Source organism: Eleutherodactylus coqui, chromosome 12 (genome assembly GCF_035609145.1).
Source record: "Eleutherodactylus coqui strain aEleCoq1 chromosome 12, aEleCoq1.hap1, whole genome shotgun sequence".
NCBI lineage: Eukaryota > Metazoa > Chordata > Amphibia > Anura > Eleutherodactylidae > Eleutherodactylus > Eleutherodactylus coqui.
In genome coordinates, this window is record NC_089848.1 from 41361596 (window position 1) to 41386441 (window position 24846).

The 24846-nt window shown below is 43.6% G+C and overlaps 1 protein-coding gene across 2 annotated transcripts in view; it reads right to left on the reverse strand.

The window, feature by feature from the left end:
• NEK11 (NIMA related kinase 11) overlaps nt 1-24846 on the reverse strand; it is a 329721-nt gene that overhangs the window by 155191 nt on the left and 149684 nt on the right. The gene's annotated exons all lie outside the window — the stretch shown is intronic.

A 24846-nucleotide genomic window follows, 5' to 3' on the forward strand; every position in this document is an offset into this window, starting at 1 on the left:
TTTATATAAAAAGTTAGTGTGCTTGTCTGTTGTGTAGAGCTAATCCTGCTGAGTTGTTATATAGAAATAGTCTGTTGGTTTGTCTGTCATATAGAATTAGTATCAGTCCTGCTCAACTGTAAGAAGGGATTGTTAGCAATGAGAATGCATTGGTTATAGCCAAGATAATGCACCGTACACAGCGGCGCGCTGTGGGTTTGGACTTTATAGGTTAGGTTGCATTATTGGATCCCTTCTAGTAAAAGACAGACTACTAAACTGTGTTGCCTTTGAATTGTTAAACGTTAATAATAGCATAGAAGTATAGGCTTGTGCCCGTGAATGTGTTTAGAGGAAAAGAAAAAAAAAAAAAAAGGCTGCTAACTTCATTTAAAATGAGGAAGTGCCGTAACTCTTTATAGAAGTGAAGCAATTCCTGTGCTGTAATTAATAAATAAACTATACGTCCGTCACATAAATGTAAAAAGTTATATGCCACTCACATCCTGAGGGGGCTCTTAAGAATACAAACTGTAACTGTAACAGACTGCGTAGCCCACCATGCCCACAAGAAAATACGTCTATGTTTGCCAAGTCCCCAACAGCGTACATGTTAGCAGTCCCCAATTCAATTGTAACCACATACAATGTTAGGTGGTCACCGCTGTGACAGTAAAGTTACAACATAATATATGTGATTTATGCATTAGACGTTAGAATTTCCCTAAGTGTCAGAAAAGAGGAAGAGAAGGTGGTTGAAATGGCGTCTGTATTAATACACGCCAAAGACACCAGCGTTCAATATAACAGTTTAGTGAATAGAGAGAATTGCAGTACATCACCAATCAGATGGAGATGCCCGGCATCTAAGACTGCATCTGCCCGGTCGCCGGAAGTCTGGGACAAAAACTGTTGTAAAAGTAAAAATTAGCCACGTTCTCCCTTATAATCCTCTCGCTAGGCTGTCACATGAGAGAGAGACTTAAAAAGAGGAAGTTACTTGCCCTGTAGTCCCAGCACGTAACGTATATTCACAGACAATATAAAATAAATAAATAAACTACAGGGAGTAAGAGAAACGGTAGAGAAGCCAAGGAATAGGAAACAAGCAGGTAACGATAAGGCCAGGTATCCACAGGAGGAACGGGGCAGATTGACCCGTAATTTGTAAAATGTAAATGGTGTGGTGCATAAGACTTTATCTTTATTGAGTTGCGATGTGTGTCTGAGGACCGCTAACATTGAATGAGGGAATAAGGAAGTAAGTGATTAGCCACACTCAGAGGGGTGGAGCTAGATGATGCAAGAACACGTCTCTTATCCAAGGAGGGGGTAAGAATCATAGATAGCCAGAAGAAAAAGTTTTGTTTTTTCTCCTGTCCCAAACTCAGCTTTCCACGGTTCCTGACAAATTATGGGACACCTACAAGACAGACATAGGAAAATTGAATATACCCACCATGATAATATATACGAGACCCAGATACACACCCCTGGGTCAAACAGTATCCCCCTAGTTTAAAAAAAAAAAAAAAGGGGTGAAGGGTCAGCCACGCAGATCAGGTGCTGTGTGCTGATGCTTTGGAAAAACTGCCAACCGGCCACAATTTCACTGTTAATTTCTCTTGCAGAAGGCTGTAAGGCCTGGAGGCCTCCAAAGACTAACCAAGTTCTGCAGGCCATACCTGTACATACACCCGTTGCCAAATTCCGCACCTTTCTGGGCCTTGTTTCATACTGCCGGCCATATGACAGTAGTGACACAAAAGCACGGAGGACAACCACAGCCATGAGGGTGGATCCAGTGACTCGAGGAGCTCCCTCATCTGCTTGTGCGGTGGCAGCAGTACAGGCAATGGTTGACAAATCTTCTAAGTTGGTATTGGACTACCCCCTAGTGGTCCACACCCCAAATGACACCCAGAACATACTCATGCAAGTGCAACCCAAGCACTTATCTCTGGCCTATTAGATCCGGCTACAATGTGCTCTTTCCATGCCTCCCCCAATATTTCTTCCCAATGTTGTAATACCTTGAATCCGGCTACTCTTCTTTTAATCAGGTATTCCTGGGGGGAGGGGAGGCATAGGTGATCTGAGTATGGCAGATCAGCTATTTTTTAAAATTATTTAAAAATTCTGTGCAACAAGATTCTGACATTATTGTAGTTATGTACACACTGTTAATGATGCATATTTTGAGTTTTCTTTTGTAGATGGTATCAGGGTGAGGATTGATGATTCTGAACCAGATATGCAGAGGTCACACAACAAGATGTCCTAAACGCAGAAGCTCTGCCTCCGCATGTCTCAGGGCAAGAAGCGGAACCGGAGGCCCTCACTGAGGCGTGTGGAGTGGTAGAAGGTAAGTCGGCAACTTTTTACACTGACTCCTGGAATGCATTTGGCATAGCTCATGATTATGGTCCAATATGGAAGGCCAGACAGCTTGTTATCTCAGTAGGACAGCCAATTAAGAATGGTGCAGCGGTGCAGAGTCTCATGGAAACCCTACTACTACTACCTGGCAATGGAGAATCCACACCGATTTCTACAATGGAGAAGCGAGAGATGACACCCTCGCCGACAACACAGCAAAGGCAGCGGCCCTCAAGCCGTGGAAGAAAGAAGAATAGATACTGACAGCATGAGTCAGTGATAAAACCTTTGGACTTTGATAAAACCTTTGGACTTTGATAAAAACTTTGGACTTTGATAAAAACTTTGGACTTTGATATGTCAAGGACTTTACAGTTACAAGTCAACGAGGAAGGAAAGCAGATGGGCTAAAAGACGGGAGTGACAGAACAGGACGGCGTATGGCGAACAATCAACAGAACTTACCTACAGAGGTCCCTGTCCCCCCATGATGGCCCAACTGGTACACAGAATCAAAAGCAGCGATGACGGCGACACTGAACAAGAACGGGTGACACCTGGGTTCTCTGTAGCTGCTGCATCATTTGTCCAGTTAGCATGATCTTTGCCATATGCGAGTCCGGACAGAAGTAAGGTGGCCATATAACACTTGCCTTGACCACTCTATCCATTTCAGAGATTGCCAATTTGACCACATTCAGCTCACACCTGTTGGGGAGTATGAACATGTGCTTGTTGTTGCTTGAGTCTTTTTCAGGTTGGAGGCCCACCCTGATACTAAGGTAAATGAGCAGATAACCACACAGAAGCTCATGAATGAGGTAATCTGCAGATACAGGGTACCGGAAGGGAATGAGGTAAACGAAGGTACACAGGTGTTCTCTTCCAGACTCAGAGGCAGACACTGGGACACATATCTGGGGAGAAGACTGCCGTTATTGGGGATTAGTGGGATGGAACGCAGGAATAGACTGGTCCTATAAACCGCGAAGTGCCTTAAATAAGAAAGATAAGAGCGGGAAATCCCTAATTAGTCGTATAACCCTCCTTGAGAATAATAAGGACAGCAGGTATTGGAAGGCTGAACTTAGTATGTTGCTTGGTTTTAATGCGGTTTTTACATTAACCATGGGAGATCCAAGCCCGGGGGACTTACAGTCTGGGGACATACCGGTACGGGAGGACAGGTCCCTTAGGGAAGTTTAAAATAAGGGGTATGGTAGATGCAGCCGAATGTAAGCCTTCACTTAGTCCCATGCCCATAATTAACCCCCTCCGCCGTAAGATAAAGACCTTGACGAACATGATGATCATAGCCAACCCTACCTTTTGAGGACACCTTGACAGTAGCGACTGGCTACTCTGACCAGAATCTCTGGTTGGAGTTGATGAGGTACAATGCTAACAGGAGCAACAAGTCTAACTGTTGCGTGTGCGGTAGTGCCCAACTACACTCGGGGATGGTCCCCCTAAATCTCCCTGTAGATGCTGAAGAGTGGTTTATTAGTCTCTTCACGAACATTTCCGCTAATTACACTGTCCGTGAGAAATGGAAGAAGGAATACTCTATAACTACTTAAGTGTTTTGCACCGGAGAGAGTATTACTGACTACCCTGGAAACTACACCTGCCAGGCAATTAGGCAGGGTAGAGGGAGATTTTTGGGGAACTCACCAATATTTCCCTTGTTTAAAAAAGATGAAGAGCCAGTTCCGATAATGCCAACCACATACGCTACCAAAGAAAAGGAGAAATGTACTAGTACTGTGCCTGCCCCGATCTCCTAAGATGGATTGTCAGTGGAATTCCCATTTGCCAAGGGATAGTGCAGAAGACCTTAGGTTCCGGCGAGGGCACACCCTGTGGGGTGTTAACTTGTACAGATAGAGGGTATGGATGCCCGGAATGAGCCCAGGGAATCCATGGCCTCCCTCTGAGGTGAGGTAGGGATCCCCCCCTCCTAGGAGTAGGGACTTACGGGCAGTGGGAAAACCCTGACGCAAGGGTGAGGCGACCTGGACGTGTTCACCATTAGGACTATCTCCAGGAGGGACATTGGTGTGGGTGAAGATTAGGGAGTCCCACGCCGTGCGTACCTGTGCACGCTACTAGTATTGTAACATTATGCTAGAGCGAGAAGAGAGACCCCTGGTGGTAGTTTTGATCTACACGTATACATTGACATCATAGGATAGCCAAGGGGGGTACCTGACAAGTTTTAAAAATTAGAGACCAAGTTAAAACTAGATTCGAGTCCATTTTCCCGATCATTAGGGTAAATAAATGTTGACTGGATTAATTATGTTTATTATAATTAACAGCGGTTTATAAATTATACTAGAGACGCCTTATAGGGACTAGTCGACCAATAGGACCTACCTCGACTATGACTTTTCAAAATAGAATGGCACTAGGTACGATTTTAGCCAAAAAAGGGAGTGTCTGTAAGATGATAGGGGAGACTTGTACCTACATTCCAGACAAAACGTGACCCGCAGGTAAAAATGCAGTTGCCATTAAGAAGCTGACCGCACTAACTAAAAAGAGCTAACCTTAGTCTGTTTTCCTCAGTTAGATACCTAACAGGAGAAGGAAAAAATATAGAAAAATAAGTTTTAAAACATTGTGTATTTAGAACACTGTGATAGGTTTTCGCTAAGATTTTGCTTTATTTTATCTGCAGTGCACTCTGCTTATGTCCACGCAACATACCGGTGTTACAACGCCCCTGGTCCTGTTACCTTGCCGCCTCTGGAAAAGGGAAGTGGGAATAATCACCTGTTAGCTCTTTCCTTCCAGACTAATATATATGATAATGCACGTACTAATAAGACAGGGGTTCAGTCATGTTGATCAGTTATTAGATAGTCCTGATTTTGCACTCTTGTTGATGAATCGAGGTAACGTCAAGAAGGCGGGGTTCTATACAAGTTATGCAGTGTTTACCTGAAATAGTGAAAGTCGCACCTCTCTTAACCTGATTATATTTGTCACCTTTATAGTCATCCTAATTTCTGTTTGTTGTTGCATACAGTGTATTCCGACCCTGATGACTGCCTGGTCCACCTGTCCCACTACGACGTCCAACAAAAATCCCACTGTCAGCGCAACCGTCGTCATCATGGATCCAGAATGTGATGATGTCGAACCATCCTATACCCCCATGACAGCAATAGCTCCAGTGTACAACACAATGCGAGTCTAGGGTCAGCGGTGGGGGTGGGATGGAGCAGGGCGAGTTTAGTGAAACAGATAGTTTCAAGGGGGGTCTGTGGTGGAAGTCCAGTATATATCTATATGGATCGGTGGGCCTTGGCAGTAGACAGTTGTCAATTTAACATTCTGTATACATATTTGCTTTCTGTCTTGCTACAAATATAATGTTCTTACAGTTATGCAATAGGTACTTCCGCTCATATGAAAATATCTGTTTTATAACTCTGCTGACATGGGGAAGCCAACATGAAACTTCTGTTCTCAAAACGCTGACAAGATAATATATAGTATAAACACGTTACATTTTCCATCTGTTTTGCAATTTTGGAGGACAGTTAACTCAGACATGGACAACCACAGTCTGAAACAGCCACCGCAGAAATTACCCAAGCAATTTTACTGGAAACATATGCAAATAACAGGGGAGGTTTGTGCAATTTATAGTTCATGATGTAGCATCCAATCATATCGAAGGAACCACACGTGGCTCCAAGACAACCCACTCATTTCATCCACCACCTGATGGCCAATCACAGATGACCGGAGGATGGAAGAATTGCAAGATGCTTATCCAATAATTAAACAATACGTTGTATCTATGTAATCTTTGACCTGCCCAGATGGGTGGAGTTGTTAAACTCTTAAAATAGGCTACACGCCGATCATTAAAGTTAGAATTGAGGAAGCTATGCATGCTGAACCTTGTGTCAGTGTGAAAACTTCTTATGCGCATTATCAATTCAGAATTAATATGGAAGGGTGTAAACATTCCAAATTGAGTAAGCCGTGGTTCTGCAAAGGAGGGTTCCGCGACAGCACTACCTAATCCCCACGGTGAACTGATAGTGTAAGACTACCAATGCACTATACTTGCTCTCTAGAGATGAGCGAACGTACTCGGTAAGGTCGATTTCCCAATCGAGCACCGCGATTTTCGAGTACTTCACTACTCGGGTGAAAAGTACTCGAGGGCGCTGTGGGGCGGGGGGTTGCAGAGGGGAGTGGGGGGAGAGGGAGAGAGAGAGGGCTCCACCCTGTTCCCCGCTGCTACCCCCCGCCCCACCACGCCACGCCCCGCCCCCCGGCGACCCAGAGTACTTTTCACCGGAGTAGTGAAGTACTCGAAAATCGCGGTGCTCGATTGCGAAATCGGCCTTACCGAGTACGTTTGCTCATCTCTATTGCTCTCTCATTGACTAGTGTTACTCATGTGATCAGCACTGACCACAGTGCACACTGTGCATTGGGTAATCAGAAAATTGCTGCAGACATTTTGGACAGCCAAAAACAGGGCCCAGAACCGACGGATCAGAGGGGCAACCGAGAAGAAAAGCTGCAGAAAATATACCTCCACTCCATCCAGTCCACAAGACAGAATTTTGTCCTAAAACTGGAGGGTCACTTTAATGTATTGGATAAGAACAAACAACGTACGAAAGGGGACTTTTTTTTTGAGGAAAAACCTATTTTAATGTAACCTTAACATATTTTTGACTTTAGTAACATACATATATATATTAGTATCTACACTAAATGGCCACTTTATCAGATATACCCATCTAGTAACTTCTTGGACTTCCTTTGGCCTTCAGAAGGATTTGTCATAGCGTTCATCCACAGGTATCAGAGGACCCAGGGAAAATGCCAAGAAAACATTCCCCATATCATTACTCCACCTCAACCAGCCTGAACTGTTGATACTTGACAGAAAGGGTGTATTGTTTCATGCTACTTCTGCCAAATTCTGAACTGCCCATCAGCAAAGTACAGCAGAAATAAGGCTTAACTGCAGAGTGATCCAACTTTTGTGCTCTTTTGCCTTCTGGAGTCTTCGTTTTCTGTTTCTCTTAGACAGCAATGGTAGCCGAACTGGTAGTCTGTAGTTATAGCCCATCCGTGCTAAGGAAAGATGACTTGTGCATTTGCACACATTAGTTGGTGCACTAGAGTTGTATTCGGCTACAGTCTATTTGAATGTGCACTGCCTGTTTGTCAGGGCAATTCTAGACAACATCCTTTGACGCCTTTTGTTAACGAGTTGTTTAACTTCCCAGGATCCCCTTTCGCTGGATGTTTTTTCATGGTTCACACTATCTTCAGCATATTCTCGACACCGCTGCACAAGGAAAATCTTACAAGTCTGGCAGCTTTTGAAATACTGCCCTGGATAGTCTAGCACCAATTACCAGGCCGTGTTCACTTACATCACTTGCTCTTCCATTCTAATGTGGGTAGACACTGAAACTTATCCACAGAAAACTTGGTCATTTGATTTTATGCTACACTCCAGAGTCACGTGTCTATTTTCTATACAGAGAAGCTCCAATTGTGAATAGTCCGCTGTCCCTAATAAAGTTGCCATTAAGTGTATATGCACCAATCAGCTATAACATTAAACTACTGACAGGTGAGTGTGGTAAGGAGGGTCTGTGGCCCCCATGCCTTAGGGGCCTGGTCGCAACTGTGACCCCTGAGACCCATATAGCTACGCCACTGGGTGGATGACATCTCATGACAATGGCACCTGTCAAGGAGTGAGATAATATAGACTGCAATTGAACATTCAGACTTGAGGTTGATGTTTTGGAAGCAGAAAAAAATGGGCAAGCATAAGAAAAGGAGCAACTTTGACAAAGATCAAATTGGGATAGTTAGTCAACTTAAACGGAAGGTCTTGTGGATTGCTCAAGATACAGTGAATGGTCGTTTCCCAAAGTCAAAATCCACCAAATGTTAGACCCCAGAAGAGCTATGATAGCGCAAATTGCTAAAAAAGTTAATGCTGCTTATGATAGAAAGGAGTCAAATGGCAATAAAAAGGTGTCAGCCAGCTAATAGCTTGCAGATAGGCTGGATATTCAAAGACCAGTCAGAGTACTAATGCTGACTCTCGTTCACCACCAGAAGCATCTATAATGGGCCTGTGAGCATCAGATTTGGAACATGGACCAAATGAAGAAAGTGGAGTGCTCTTATGACAGAGCAGCAGGATGGCACCATGGGAATGTTCTGCTTGAATAACCTGGGCATTCATGTGGATGTTACTTAAACACGTATCATCTACCTAGTGGTGTAGCCATTGGGGGTCTTAGTTGTGACCAAGCCACTAAGTCAGGGGGCACCACAGGCCCTGCTCACCACACTCATACTGTCTGGACTGACCGTACTGCATCAGTGGGTCTTAAGATACCCAGGATGTAGCTGAAAATTATCATCACTGCCCGTTCTAAACCTACAGTGCTACCAGCCGACATTGTGCTGTGTGGAGGAGAAGGGACTCTGAGGTTTCACCTTCTCCTCTTTGACATCCAGACACATTCCACAGGGTCACAGACCAGCAGTGTCTTATGCTATGGCGACCCACCTTCTGCCGAGGAACATGTAGCTAGTCCTGTGGCATACCAAATATCGTATAATACTGGAGTAACATTTTCGATTAGCAGATTGTTACATTCGTGCAGCCCGATTGGCTGGCTAGGGAAAACACTTCCCTGCCTGTGGCCCAATCACTTCATACACCACAGAAGATTTTGTAGCAGAGAAGAAAAGAATGGAACATAAAACATTGAGGGATACCCAACAGATAACTCCTAAGGGAACCTCTGCATTGATAGGAAAGAGGCAGTCATCAGCTCTGATCGCTAAATGACAGGGGGCATCCACTGAAGGTGCAATCATGTAGGCCGGGCGGATGTCATGACACCACCCCAGCTTCATTACCTAATTGTGGCCGGTGAACCACAACACAAATGCTTGATAATTCATGACGTCTTGTTTCTCCATATTTATCATGTTTCTCCTTCATTTTTTGTGGTTCACGACCATCATTAAAAGTTGACAACTTACAAAACATTGGGGCTCTCTGCGATTTATAAGCACTTTATGATGACAATCACAATAGAGCAAAATCTATGACTAAACACATTATCATACTGTCACAGGTGAACTAACTTAGAAGAGTAATGATATACAGTAAAAGAACTCTTTCACATGAGCGTATGCACTTTTACTTTCGCGCGTTGGTATAAATCCTCGGAATGACTTCCAATGCCTACGGCACCTGTAAGCATTTTGCAGCGTTGGACGGTGCTAAAATGCCTACCCCTCCCAGCACCCATAGGAGTCTATTGGAGCCGTTGCCATGTATCGGTCAAAAGATAGAACCAGAACCTTCTTTTTGCCCACCGTATATTCCCGGGCACATATTTCGGTTGCATATGTTCCATTTTTTACGGTGTGACGTTTTTACGCGCCATACATCTGCCTGTGTGAACAAATGCATAGAAAATCAATGCCTCAGGGTGCCTTCACACAAGCGTGTTTATGTGCGTGCATTCGCGCGCACAAAAACACGCGTTTATTACAACCACTGCATTCCCTATGGTGTGTTCACATGTTTTAAAGGCATGCGCCTGTAAAGATAAGACATGCGTGCACCATAGGGAATGCAGGCATTGCCTTAAATTGAGCCGCGGCTGCTGCCAGCGGCTCCATTGAGGGAAATGGTCTGCTGGCACACCTTAATTGTTTTTCAGGGAAGAGCTTTAAGTATAAGCTCTTCCCTGAAAAATCATCCCTTTTACTGTTAAAAAAAAAAATTAATTAAAAAAATAATAATAATACACACACACACACACACCTGTCCGCCGCCGCCTTGTTACAGATGTGACAGATGCAGCAAAGGAGTTCTTCATCCCCGTGGTAAATAAAGAATTCCCTAGCGCAGCTGTCACAGATAACAGCTGCGCTAGAGGATCCAGCTGCCGGCACCCCTTATTTTTCAGGGAACTTCTTTAAATATAAACCCTTCCCTGAAAAACAAGCCAAACTAGTGTGTAAAAAACAAACAAACAAACAAAAAAAAAAAACATACTGACCTACACTAAAAGGGATGATTTTCAGGGAAGAGCTTATACTCAAAGGGGTTGTCTTGCAGCAGCAAGTGAGGGTATACACTTCTGTATGGCCATATTAATGCACTTTGTAATATACATCGTGCATTAAATATGAGCCATTCAGAAGTTATACACTCACCTGCTCCGTTGCTGGCGTCCTCGTCTCCATGGTGCCGTCTAACGCTGTCTTCTCCTTCCATTTAGACGCGCTTGCGCTGTGCGGTCTTCTGCTGTTTCAATGGAGCCGCTCCGGCGTGCTCGCGCCGGAGAGCTGGTCTGCGCATGCGCAGAAGACCTTGGCGGCGCGAGCACGCCGGAGCGGCTCCATTGAACACAGCAGAAGACCGCACAGCGCAAGCGCGTCTAAATGGAAGGAGAAGACAGCGTTAGACGGCACCATGGAGACGAGGACGCCAGCAACAGAGCAGGTAAGTGAATAACTTCTGTATAGCTCATATTTAATGCAAGATGTATATTACAAAGTGCATTAATATGGCCATACAGAAGTGTATAACTGCACTTGCTGCCGCGAGACAACCACTTTAAAGCTCTTCCCTGAAAAAAAATTAAGGGGTGCCGGCAGACCATTGCCTTTAATGGAGCCGCCGGAAGCAGCCGCGGCTCCATTGAAGGCAATGCACGGACCTTCACACACACGTGTGTTTTTGTGCGTATAGGGGTGCGCACCTATATACGCACACACTCGTGTGAAGCCAGCGCAGATGACCGCATATATCGGCTGGGCGTGAAAACACTGCGTATATGCACTTGAGTGAATAAAGCCTTATACTGAAACATTGAAAACCATTGAGATCTTCAGTACAACTTATTTTAGTGCTAAAGTCTGTCTACAGAGATTGTCTATGTGCTAGAGCTTTATGCACTGCTTAGCAGTAGATATGGCAGAAATGGCCCAAACCACTAATTACCAGTGTGCCCAGTTTACTTATATTTTATGTCTTTACAATACAAAAACATGAAAGGTTTTAAAGACCTATAAAATAAATCACCCAAAATGAACTTTTACCTTAAGAACTTAACAAATTGGCACTGATGCCTGAATTATATCAAGACTCAGAGCTAAATACTATGGGAAAAGACAGATGCACGGTGCAGCCCAATTTCCGAAATCCTAGAATTAATCATGCATATGTTATTACAATCTGCTTTTATAAAACACTCAGTTATTTAAAGCAAACTTCTAAATTACAGCTATGTGTTCATTAAGTTCTTGCTGAACATCTAATCAGGTTTCTTCATTACTGAGATGTTTTCTAATTAAAACTGACATTTAAAACCATAAAAGATGATTGGGAGGAGGCTGTGGACCTAAACAGAGTACGAGTGACCAAGTAGAAACTTTCCTTTTCGAAGATCCGCTTAATTTCCATATATTATATATTTTTTGTAGCACCCTACAATTATGTATGCAGATGCGAGTATTGCTTTATAATTATGTAGAATTTTGTAAAATGAAAGCCTTATGCAGCGGATGTAACAATGACAGAAAACTACTAATCAAAAGTCCATTAAAAACAGAAATCACTAATATTAATGCTCTTCGATGCCACTGATTGTGCCAAATTATATTGTCCAAATAAAGTTAAACTGTAATAAAACTTGGCAGGCATAAATTAAAAGAAAAGTAACGCACAAGTCTCTGAAACCAAACCATTAAATTGGTATTAGAACAATTTGTAATTCGATAAGAAGTCAGCCAAATGAGTATATCCTAAGTGATTCACATTCCAGTTAGAATAATGGTATAAGTGGCATTCCTTGGGGATCTGTACTAGACGGTTACATTTTATATACGATGCAGACGTTGGGATTGGTATTGGTTTCCTTGTATTTACAATAGTCTACAAACTCTGCAGTGCAGTTAGGTCTCATGTCCCCGGGTATAGCGTCAGAGTATACAGAGGATGTAAGACTCCATGGTATAGAGCCGTACAGCCTCCGAGTACTGCAATAAAGGGTCCATTAGACACAGAGCAGAAATACTCTTCCCTAGAATCAGTGCTTCTAAAGAAAAAAGGTTTGGTACCGTGTTAGCCAGTAGAGCAACATGTGATTGTTCCCATAAGAGAAACCACGTAATCATGTAGATATGATACCTTTTAATGGCTAACAAAAAAACATGATGTTAATGTGAGCTTTCCAACCAATGCAGGGTTCTTCTTCAGGCTTACATGAAATAGATCCGAAGAGGCATGCATATATATGCAAAAACTTAAAGCGAGGATGAGGTCTCATCGTCATACAATTAAACAGAGAAAGACAGAATTCCCTGTGGTGGAGCACTTTTCTAGTCACGGGCACGACCTAGATATGAAAGTTATGATACTGAAAGGCAATTTCAAGTCACTATTTTCCTGGACTAAGGTGTAGTGATATGGACAGCGCCTCTGGAAGGCCCAAACTGCCTATAGTGCTTTATAGTGAGTGGTAATAAAGCTATGTAAAGCAGTGGAGTTGGTGTAAATGGAGGAGACTCTGTCCCACTAAGGGGAGATCAAGTGAGAGGATGCATGGAATAAAGAACTGGGTGGCTATGGGTCCCCAGAACAAATAGTAATGGGAAAAAAAAAAAAAAAGATCCTGCGCTCAGGGTGACCTCTAATGAAAACACTTATACTGGGACCATGCAAATTATCTATTGTGGTTTGATGTCTTCTAGAGTGAGGTGAATCAACCCACAATGGTATCGTAAAGAGGTGTTTAACATGTAAAACATAGTGCAATGTAATGCATAAGACAAAATATATTATATTAAAACCATTTTCATCTTGTATTAATATATTTTGTCTTATGCATTACATTATTGATGTTTGATATACATTTTTATTTTTTATTTGTCCTCTCTATGTGCCACTTGCAATTTAGTTTTATCTTACAACTACCTGTACCACATTTTATATCTTGTGTCTATATTTAGATTATTGTGCTTGAGAAAGGAGCCTTGTGAGCTCCGAAACGCGTTGCACTATCTTGTTTTACATATTAAAACACCTCTTTAGGATACCATTGTGGGTTGATTCACCTCACTCTAGGAGACATCAAACCACAATAGATAATTTGCATAGTCCCAGTATAAGTATTTTCATTAGAGGTCACCCTTAACGCAGGATCTTTTTTGTTTTTTTTCCATTTTCTGGAACTGTGTATTGAGTCTTGAGGTTCAGACTCATTTAGTGGCTTGCATTTTTTCACCTCACCTTGAAGTTTTCATTGAGTGCTGCTGGACACTATTTCTTGGAACTGAAAGGCAATTTCAAGTCACATAGTCCTATAAGAATATTGGAATATAAATTTATAACAACTTTCGACACTTTCAATAGATTCATGTGTGAGTGGGAAGTATGAGAAATCTATAGCACAGATAACACTGCTGGCCTGGGTGAACCCCCCCTCTCCCCCTAACACTAATTCAGGGACCATAAAACCTTCACTTCCTTATCAGTGACCATTTAAATATGTTTGTAGTTCTGTGGTAGTATTCTTTCAAGTGCAAATTAATCACACATATGTCTGTGCCTTGTCATAAGTATGTGTGTATAAATATGCATGCCTCTTCAGATCTATTTCAATTAAGCCTGAAGAAGAACCCTACCCTATTTTTGTTAACCATTAAAATGTATCATATCCACCAGATTACATGGTTTCTCTGGCTAGGAAAAAAAAAAAAATCACATGTTGCTTCTAAAGAAGAACAACTACAGGTTGTATATACGGAGTCCTATGGAACATGCTATGATTCGTTTTTGTCGGATTAGTATAAGATCCAACAAAATAATCCTTCGCATGGCTTCGTATGAAATTGGAAGCACATGGAGTAACAGAGGCCTATAATGGCCTATAATGTATAAGTCCTATTATTTCTCCATACAAAAAGGAGTTGTAATGTGGCCGTGTGCATGAGAACTCATAGGTTCTGCACAGAATGTCTTATCCCTACAGAGGGAGCTGGATGGATAGAATAGACAGTAAAATGAAAGATAAGACTCAAAATGCTCCACAAACTTAAATTTGGGATTATAATTATATGTTAATTTTAGGACACAGAATATGCAGGTCATTGATACAATTGATGCCATTGAATAGATTACCATTGAGATGAGCCTGCAATAGCGAAGGATTTGGGTGCAATTATAGATAATTAACTACATTCTAAAATGCACTGCCAATCTGCCTCATCGAAAGTCTATAAGATATGCTGAAATGACACGGGGCCAAAAGAATTAAACAGTCTAAAAGAGAAACTTAGTTGCCCATAGCAACCAATAACAGCACAACGATACCGGTGAAGCAGAAAAATCTGCAGGGAGCACCACAATGGACAAACACAATAAAAATCGTAGGTGTGAATTTATCCTTAACTCCTGAAGGAGCTGCTATTTCTTTTTTTTTTTGCCTTTTTTTATCCCGGCTTTTTATGTTTTTATAATTGAAAAAAAAAATTCAAATCTGAAGGTCACCATATTCCACCATAGCTTTTCTATTATTGCGTCAATGTGGTTGTGTGACAACTTGTTTTTTTGAGGAGTTATAGGGGATGAATTTATGGTGGGGGTCTATCCATTGGGTTTGTAAAAAAACAAGTTATGCCAGAGTAATCTAATTTCCTTCTATGACAGAATCACCGACTGGGTTGATCAGGAAAATGCGGTGGATATAGTATAGCTTGACTTTAGTAAAACATTTGACAAAGTATCTCATATCATGCTTATTGAAAAAAATTATCAAATATGGGATTGACAAGGCAACTGTTAGGTGGATTCACAAAAGTGATCGTACTCAAAAAGTGATTGCGCATGCAGTCTCAAGTGAGGTACCACAAGGCTCTGTCCTGCACCCAGTGTTGTTCAACAATTTTATAAGTGATCTGGTGGAGGGAATTGGAGGGAAACTGATCAAGTATGCTGATGACACAAAACTAGGAGTAATGGCTAACACTGGAAAAGAGAAAGGATTCAAAAAGATCTGGACAAACTTCACCAGTGGGTGACGACTAACAGAATGGTGTTTAACAAGGAAAAATGCAGAGTCCTACATCTGGGGAAAAAAAAAAAAAACACATACAGAATGGGAGGAATTGGGCTAAGCAGCAGCACATGTGAAAAAGACTTGGGTATTCTAATAGGGTGCTGCAGCGTCGCAAAGGGTAACTCAAGACACGAGGCATATGCTGAGGAGCTGGCAGGGTAAAACTGTCACTTGTCACGGTAGCACTTACCAGACTCCTCCCCGGAGGGACATACACAGCCATGACCAGAGTATCGCTGGACCTCTTCCAGACACTCCTGGGAGAGGGATGGCCAATATACATATAACAGGAATACAGGTTGTCCTGTGACTAGAAATGAGTGAGCGTACTCGGCCACGCCCCTTTTTCGTCCGAGTATCCCGATTTTCAAGTACTTCCGTACTCGGGCGAAAAGATTCGGGGGGCGCCGTGGGTGAGTGGGGGGGGAGAGAGAGAGGGCTCCCCCCTGCTACCCCCACGCCGCCACGCCTCCCCCCCCCGAATCTTTTCACCCAAGTACTGAAGTACTCGAAAATCGCGGTGCTCGATCGAGTAATTATTTGAAACAAGTACGTTCGCTCCTCTCTACATGTGACGCCACTGTTCCTTTACTCACCGGAATAAACCTCAGTGATAATAAAGAGAATTCACACACATATTTGTGCTTCAGTACCTCAGTCCTGGGACACGGTCAGGGCCTGGCAAAACTTTACTTAAACTTTAACACTTTACAATTCAAGAACACACTGGTGCAGGTAAGATAGAAGAAAGGAGGTCAGAGAGTATACTCAGGATGATATCGGCCACACAGTCCTCGTTATCTGTATGGTGCCGCTCCTGGAAGGGAAAGGGCCAGGCTCTCCAGAGACACACACTTATAAAAGTACCTCTGCACAGTGGTCTTGGCATTCTTTACTCCGCACGCGCTCTCTTACTCTCTCTCTCTCTCTGCTTATCCTTACTCTTTAATGGCTCCTGGCATTGGGGTCCTCAGGAAACCTTTCTCCTTGTTCCATCCTCTTTACCACATGAGGGTTGAAGGAACCTCCATGTGGCTGGCACTCTCACTCAGGAACCCAGAAGACGATGGACTGAAGACCTTTTCCTGCTCTCAGACACGCATACTTAGTCTCTAGAATACTACATTACGGGACATAAATTGATACATTTGCGGACATCTCCCAGTCTCATGCAGACATTAACCTCTCAATTGCTGCAGCTGTGCAATACACATAACAAGAGACTAGATAATTTGCACAGTCCATCTACATGAAAGACATTACATGTATGACATTTATCGGGGCCAGGAATAGATCTCCTGGGCCACTACAGATCCCCCTACTTAAAATAACCTGACCCCGGTGCCTCTAAAGCAGAGTGTATCATTCGGAGAAGGAATATCTCAGTGTACTACTCCCATTTCACCTGTAGAACATCTGCTCAGTCACAGAGTGTACAAGGCGAAACCTGTAAGCACAGCTCCTACCCCCATTCTTGGTATTCTGCGACTACCTTATGAATGCCACTTTCCGAGTATAGCCTTTATTTATGACAGCTTGTATGAAACTGGTTTGGCCTAACCAGAAGATTCTACTAGGCTGAATAGAATTCAGGATGCAGTAGTATAGCTATGGGGCAATTACATAACTCTTTTCCCCAAAGACAAAAGAAAGTAGGCAAGTGGAATGAACATCACTTCCTCGGACAAAAGAGAATACTACACTGATGCTAAACTTCAAAAATAGAGAAAGGGCGACTGGCAGGAAAAACTAAGACGAGTGGAATGATCATCACTCTCCCTGAAAAAATTACTAGACTCCGGAACAGGTAGTAGCTTAAGTCAATACCCCTGCCCGGAACTAAAGAGAAGGTGAAAGGGATGCCCTGCCTACTGGTACAGACTAGGACGGTGGACTGACACTGTCACACGACATGGAGAACAGAAATCTCCAGTCATACACATAAATCATACATACCATTCATACAGGCTCATTCACATGGGAGCATTGTGAAACTAAAGGCCCATTTACACTGGACGATTATTACTAAAAATTCGCTAGTCGGCGACCATTTTAGTGATAATCGGTGCGCGTAAATGGGCGCGGCGCACCCGCATTTCAGGCACTTTTTGTTGATCCTTAAAATCAAGCTCACTTGATTTTAACCATCACTTTTATCAGTCGTTCTCCATGGGGAGTGCTGATGGCATTGTTTCCCCTGTGCAGAACAAAGGATCTGAGCGCAGATAATAGCCTCGGGCTATTAGCCTGCTCTCAGTGAAGGCTTCATTTACATACATAATTGGTATTTAAGTAGCTGAGTAACAACTTGAATACCAATTATTTTTTTATGCAAAATAATCGCTCAAAGCTGCCACTCAAACTGTCTTTTTAGCTATTTTTGAGCGATTATCTGCTCGTGTACATGGGCCTTAAGGAGTTTTACTTTTACTTTAGAACAATAAGCATATTTAAATCACGTCCTCCGGCACATTTCTTAAACACAATGTTACAATACAATAATAACTTTTAAATGTGAAAAATGACAAATACGGCATAGGACTATGCAATAGAGAATAATATAACTTTAGAGTCCTTTTTATATAAAAGGGGCTTAACTAGGGAAAATCAAGTGTCGGACACAGAGTCTTTGTATTAGTACTGGAAATAGTTCTGCGGTGGATCCAGGTTGGCCTGCAAAACTTCCTGTGGGTCATCGATCTTGGAGACAGTAATCATAATGGCAGCTGACGCACTGGTGCTGACAGTACCTCCACCACGGAGCTCCCTGAAGAGCTGGTCTGACATAGTCAGCTGACCTTCTCGACACACTTGTATCGATCCTCAGACATGGCGTAACGTACAGTGGAGAGCGATGTCTGGATAGTGTCCTCCTCAGATGATGAAGTGTCCTGGATTGAAATCAGAGAAGTGACAGATTGACGTTGAGGTGACCGCAGTGGCAGGTTGGGCAGGATACGGTGGCCTCCCGTGAAGAGAAAGGAAACATTCTGATCGTCATACTCTATGACGAAGTGTCTTAAAAGATCAGGCAAGCAGTCTCTCACCACAGTACTGCAGCGGTAAATTAGTATCCACGGGGAATATTCCGCTTGGGCCATAACCTCTGCTCTTCTGAAAGTGCATAAAGGATGAGCAGGCCCTGCAGTGCCCTCCGGTTCTGCCTCTTCAGGTGCTGGAGAGTTCCTTGGTAGGAGAGGTAGAAGCTTCGGATTTTCTCCCCAGTAGTATTGCTGCCGCCTGGTAGGAGCTAGGGCAGGAGCATCTCCAGCTGGGTGTAGGTGTAAGTTTCTTCTTGCAGGATACACCAGGTCTGCAGGATAGTCACAGGTGTTCTGCCCAGACAAGTCCAGAAAGAGCTTAAAATTGAGAGGCTCCACCCCTGGGGGGGCTTGAGATTGGCACCAGACAGCCAGAGTAGGGACTTTTTGGCACAAGTTCTCCAGCGGCAAAACTTTGGCGGGAATTTCTGAGAGAGAACAGATGGTTGATGGGTGCCATTTTGAGCAGACATGGCAGGAAAACTGGTCTCAGAATTTTTCTTTACCTCTGGACTTCACCATAAAATTTTTTTCTTGCCTGTCTGGAGTACCTCTGCAGTAACGCAGGAAAAGAGATGGGCAAAGAGGATTTGATCCTGTTTGTAGATGCCAAAAAGAAGGGTGCTGCAGCGTCCCAAAGAGTAACTCAAAACACAGGGCAAACGCTGAGGAGCTGGCAGGGTAAAACTAGGACTTGTCACGTTGGCACTTACCAGACTCCTCCCTGGAGAGACCCACACAGCCGTGGCCAGATTATCGCTGGACCTCTTCCAGACACCCCTAGGAGAGGAATGGCCAATATACATATAACAGGAATACAGGTTGTCATGTGACGACACTGTTCCTTTACTCACCGGAATGAATCTCAGCCATAATAAAGAGAAATCACACACGTTTTCGTGCTTTTGTACTAGTTATCTGTATGGTACCGCTCCTGGAAGCGGAATTTTCTCGAAGAGTATACTCAGGATCATATTGACCCTACAGTCCTCATTATCTGTATGGTGCCGCTCCTAAAGGGGAAGGGGCAGACTCTCCACAGACACTCACTTATAAAAGTACCTCTGCACAGTAGTCTTGGCCTTCCTTATCTCTCACTCTCTCTCTCTCCTTTCACTCTCTCTCTCCCCTTTCTCTCTCTCTCCTCTTTCTCGCTCTCTCCCCTTTCTCGCTCTCTCTCTCTCTCTCTCTCCTTACTCTCTCTCGGCTCTTGGCATTGGGGTTCTCAGGAAACCTTTCTTCCTTTTCACCACATAAGGGGTTGAAAGTACCCCCATGTGGCTGGTACACTCATTCAGGAACTCCGAAGATGGACTGAAGACCTTTTCCCGCTCTCATACACTCATAATCTCTCACATACCACCTGACAGGACATAAATTGATACATTTGCAGACATCTCCCAATCTCATGAAGACATTAACCTCTCCCTTGTAGCAGCTGTGCAATACACATAACAGGAGACCAGACAATCTACACAGAAAACATGACATGTTTGACATTTATGGAGCAGCCAGGAATAGACGTTCTGGGCCACTACAAGATCATAAAGTGAACATGAGTCAACAATGTGATGCAGCAGCAAAAAAGGCAAACACAATTCTGGGATGTATTTAGAGAAGCATAGAGTCTAGATCACTTGAGGTAATTATCCCCCTCTACTCTTCCTTAGTCAGACCTCATCTGGAATACTGTGTCCAGTTCTGGGCACCCCACTTTAAAAAAGACATAGACAAACTGGAGCAAGTTCAGAGAAGAGTTACCAAGATGGTGAGTGGTCTGCAAACAATGTCCTATGAGGAAAGATTTAGGCTGGGTTCACACGAGGTGAAAATCTCACAGAATGTCAAGAGTGGGACCGTACAGATATTCCGCAAGATTTCCTCTGCAGAAAGGTTGCTTCAAAAGCTGCGCCACAGCGGCTTTTCAGCCTGTATTCCACTGCGGCAATGTCTCCCCATAGAGAGAAGGGAGTCCAATTTCAAAATTGAAATGTCACAGATTTGAATTTTGCGCTGCCTGTTAGCATGTCCGCAGCGAACTGTCGACAGCGTGTGAACACAATTTTCCCAAATCTTGTTCACTTTGCTGCTTAGTGTCAGGTTTAAAAATGAATGCAGAAATTTCATGCAGAAAGTCCGCACGGAAGTTCAGCGGCAATTCTGCCCAGTGTGAACTTAGCCTAAAGGATCTGGGGATGTTTAACTTGCAGAAAAGAAGGCTGAGAGGAGACTTAATAGCCATCTACAAATATCTGAAGGGCTGTCACGGTGCAGAGGGATCAGCCCTATTCTCATCTGCACAAGGAAAGACTAGAAGCAATGGGATGAAACTGAAAGGGAGGAGACACAAATTAGATATTAGACAGTGAGGGTGATCAATGAGTGGAACAGGTTGCCATGAGATGGAAGTCTTCAATCAAAGGCTGGACAGACATCTGTCTGGGTTGATTTAGTGGTCTTGCATTGAGCAGGGGTTGGATTAGATGATCCTAGAGGTCCCTTTGAATCTGAGCACTAGAGACAGTTTTCTTCTTATTAGAGCTTATTTGTATAGTAATATTACAAATAGCAAACTCTATTAGTAGTGAAGCAAACACATATGGATCAGGAAACAAATGCAGAAGAGAGCATCAGGTGCTCAGGGATTCGAGTACTGTATACCTGAACTCCAGATACACCATCTGCTTGATCACCCTGAGGCTCCACGCAGCGAGAACGCATGGATGATGATTAATTACATCTGCAACTGGGACATCAAACCTCGCACTAGTTGAGTGAACCTGAACTTCATTTTCCAATATTTATTCTGTGTGCTGACTTATTATTTTTAAATAACTGGGTGTGAAATTTTAGAGTTTTTTTTGTTTCTTTTTAGTTCAGAGAAACCTAGAGATCCAATAAAGAGAGGATAAATGAACTCTAAAGGATGCGGCAGTAATACGCAATAGTAGATTTGCAATTTCAAACTAAATCTCGTAGGGTCTAATAATGTGCTGGCCAAATGTTTATTATTTCTGCCAACTTAACCTAACTCCCCTCTTCCTGCCGTCTTAAGCCTTTCCTCAATAAATGGACTGTAGTTATTTACCTTGTGGATCTGCATGAATACACAATAGTTACATTAATACAAATGGCATTTTGTGTGCAGTCTTGGTGCATAAAACCTGAAATGTCTACAAATTCAGTATTTGAGACATTTTGCTACGTTAAAGGGATTGTCTGAATTAATTAATTCCTATTTAAGTAGTCTCCCAATGTTTAAAAATAATAACAGATCATATTACCCACCTTTGCGAGTCCCTGCTATGCCCGCGGCGGGTATCATGCAGTGTTTACACTTTACTCCAGAATGTATGTGGGAATTTCTAGCAGTTTCTTAAAAATGTAGCTTTTATTTCTTAATTCATAAAAACAGTTTCCATGGTGTGTATACCATAGCGCTACTGTTCTATTATGTCGCCACCAGAAGTTAGGGGTGGAGACATAATACAGCTGGGTTGACATGCAGGGTGATGCCCTCAGCCTGTGATTGGCTTTCCCTGCTGCCCTTTCGGCTCTGAAGTGCAAGCCTTTCCATGCTGCGGTCTCAGCTGTAAAGTGCCGTGCACAGCTCGATCGCCAAGGCGCTGCTACCAATACTGTCCTTTCCCCTGCCCAACCCAGTTGCCGGCAACACTATCCTCCCCCCTGCCATTGCACCGCTGACCGCTGTGGGATAGGCCCATGCCGGGCTCTTCAGAGCTTCAGTGGATGCGGCCGCTGACGGCTACTCCGCTTCCCTGCCTGCGCTCCCTTCAGCAGCTGTCACAGGCGCTGCTGCCAAGAGCACGATGGGGAGTGGAGTAGCCATCAGAGGCCGTATCTCCCCGAACTCCCTTCATCAGCTGTCATGTAAGCAGCTGCAGTTATTAATGTGTACCTAGCTTTTCAAATGACTGTTCAGAATAAGTTGTCATATGCGTATGTGTGAGGAATAACACTAGATCTGGTCATTATATCCTGCATTTATTACCAGTATTTACCTCTGCAGGCTGTTTATGTAAATTTCATTTATCCCTGAGCTGGTGGGAGGAGATTGCTGTTATGTCGTCTTCTATTAACTGCACACAGAGAACCGCAGATTCTGCTTTCTATAACACACATATAGAAATAATAACAGCATCAAGGAGAGCACAGAAGAACTGAGCAGTGTAGATGTGATTTCAGTAAATGTAACACAGTAAAGCACCATAGGCTGCTGCAGCCAATGTCTGTTGTAAGTTTCTCTCCTTGCTCCCCTTCCCCTCTTCGTAGACTTTTTTGGATGGCACTAGTCATTACCCTCCTCCACTCCCTGTTCTCTATCTTGTTATCTCTGCTACTAGAGACAGGGCTCCCATGACTACAAACAGGGGACAGCAAACTAGAAGGAAGAAAGGCCCCTGGTGGCCAGTACTTTGGAGAGATTTTTCAGTACAAAATGTATTTTTATGGTATCATCTGCAACAGTACATGCATAATGGTCATCAAGTTATAATAAAAAAGTATCTACACAAACAGTCTGTCTCATTCGTTAATTATCCATCTTTATAAGCAGTAATTTTTAACAAAGTCCCCTATGACATATCTCAGCAAAAGACCCAGCAGTCGGGGGAAACTATAAAAGAAATAGAGGAAAGAAAGACAGTAAGACACAAGGAGCCAGGGCAATGGGAATGGGCATGGGGAACACCTGTTCAGTTGGATCCAAGCAATAGGCTAAGCTCAAAGTCCATCAGCGGGCTATGGTCCGTAGAAGACCGGTCATTCGTGTTTAGTCATGGCGTGCTAACACCATTACTAAGCCAAGCACTCAATCCTGGTGAGGAACAAAACTGTATCCACACCGCCCATGCATCATAGAATTTTGGTAAATCTCAACTGCATTTTCAGGTTAATAAAGTGAATTGCAGCTTTGCTAGTTATTGCATTGGCTATCACATAAATACAAGGTGTTTGAAAACTTACTGACCATTTAAAATTTCAGTCTATGATTGGAAAATAATCTCAAAATTCTATACCTATAATATTATGTGGTTTGGAAAAAAAAAATCTAATGGGGTTTAAAATGGCAAAATACGCTCAAAAAACATTTAGCAAATTGTCTAACATTAATCCTCTCCAATCCACTTTCTGACGTCTGAAGACATTATGATTTAAGGCTGCACAGCTCCCATGTTGGAAGACGTCCATCAAGGTTCTCTTACTGTATATTGCCAGCCTCTCTGCTGTCGGAGCCTATCCAACGTGTCACCGCATGCAGTACTGGCTTTAGCCAGCAGACACCGCCATTGTTAACGGCAGGAAAAGAGTAAGCCCCATAGGAAAACCAGGATACAAATTGGATTGGAAAGGGTTAAAGCTTATCTTGTTGCCTCATACACAGACCAATCACTGTAGTTTTCATTCCATAACTGTTTACTAAATGAAAGCTGAGCTCTGATTGGTAACTATGGGCAACAACGTTGGTTTTTCTAGTTGACAATTTCAATAAGTGAGGCCAACTGTTTGTAGACAGCGGTATTAGTGTATCTTGATGCCACCATGAACCTAGAGGTTTGACCGGAGGAACGCCCCTGTCACACCCCCAGCTCCTGATAGGGTCAAGCTTTGAAGGTCCTAGCAGCCCTTTGTACATTGCTTGTTGCCATCCCTGGTGGCTTGCAGTGATGGTAACTTGTCCATGTTGCCTTACATTATGAGCTGTAAGAATAAAAGGAACCCTCACCCTAAACCACCAGGGATGGCAAAAGCAATGTACAGGCTGCACCTGGGACTGTGACCGCTGCTGGGGCGCGATGCTTCTCTGCGATGCCTGCCTGCCGCACGGAGGATGAGCTATGATTGATGGATGCTGGCTGTGTCTTCCGTTCTGGTGACCTGCTGCCACCATGGCGGAAAGTCTGTGCTGCCTTACGGCGTGTCCCCCGCGCATGGCTAATGCCCATGTGCCGCCACGCCCGCTGACTATCATGTTGCTGTTCCATGGCGCCCTGCCATCCCTGCTGTCGCCCTGCACTGTGGGTTCAGCCCGCTATCACATTGGCTTCCCCCAGCGCGCTGTGCTCCCAGCTGCGGCCAATATCTAACACTTACCCCAGGGGAGGGCCACTTGTGGACTGCAGGAGAAGGCGCTTCACCACTCTTTCTCCTCACTGCCTTCTCACCTGGGGCTGCAGCAGCAGCGCTTTACTGGCCTTCCAGGACCTACAGCCTTGCCAGCTGTGCAGCCAATCAGGGATAAGGGGGCGTCACCGCCCTGTCAATCTTGA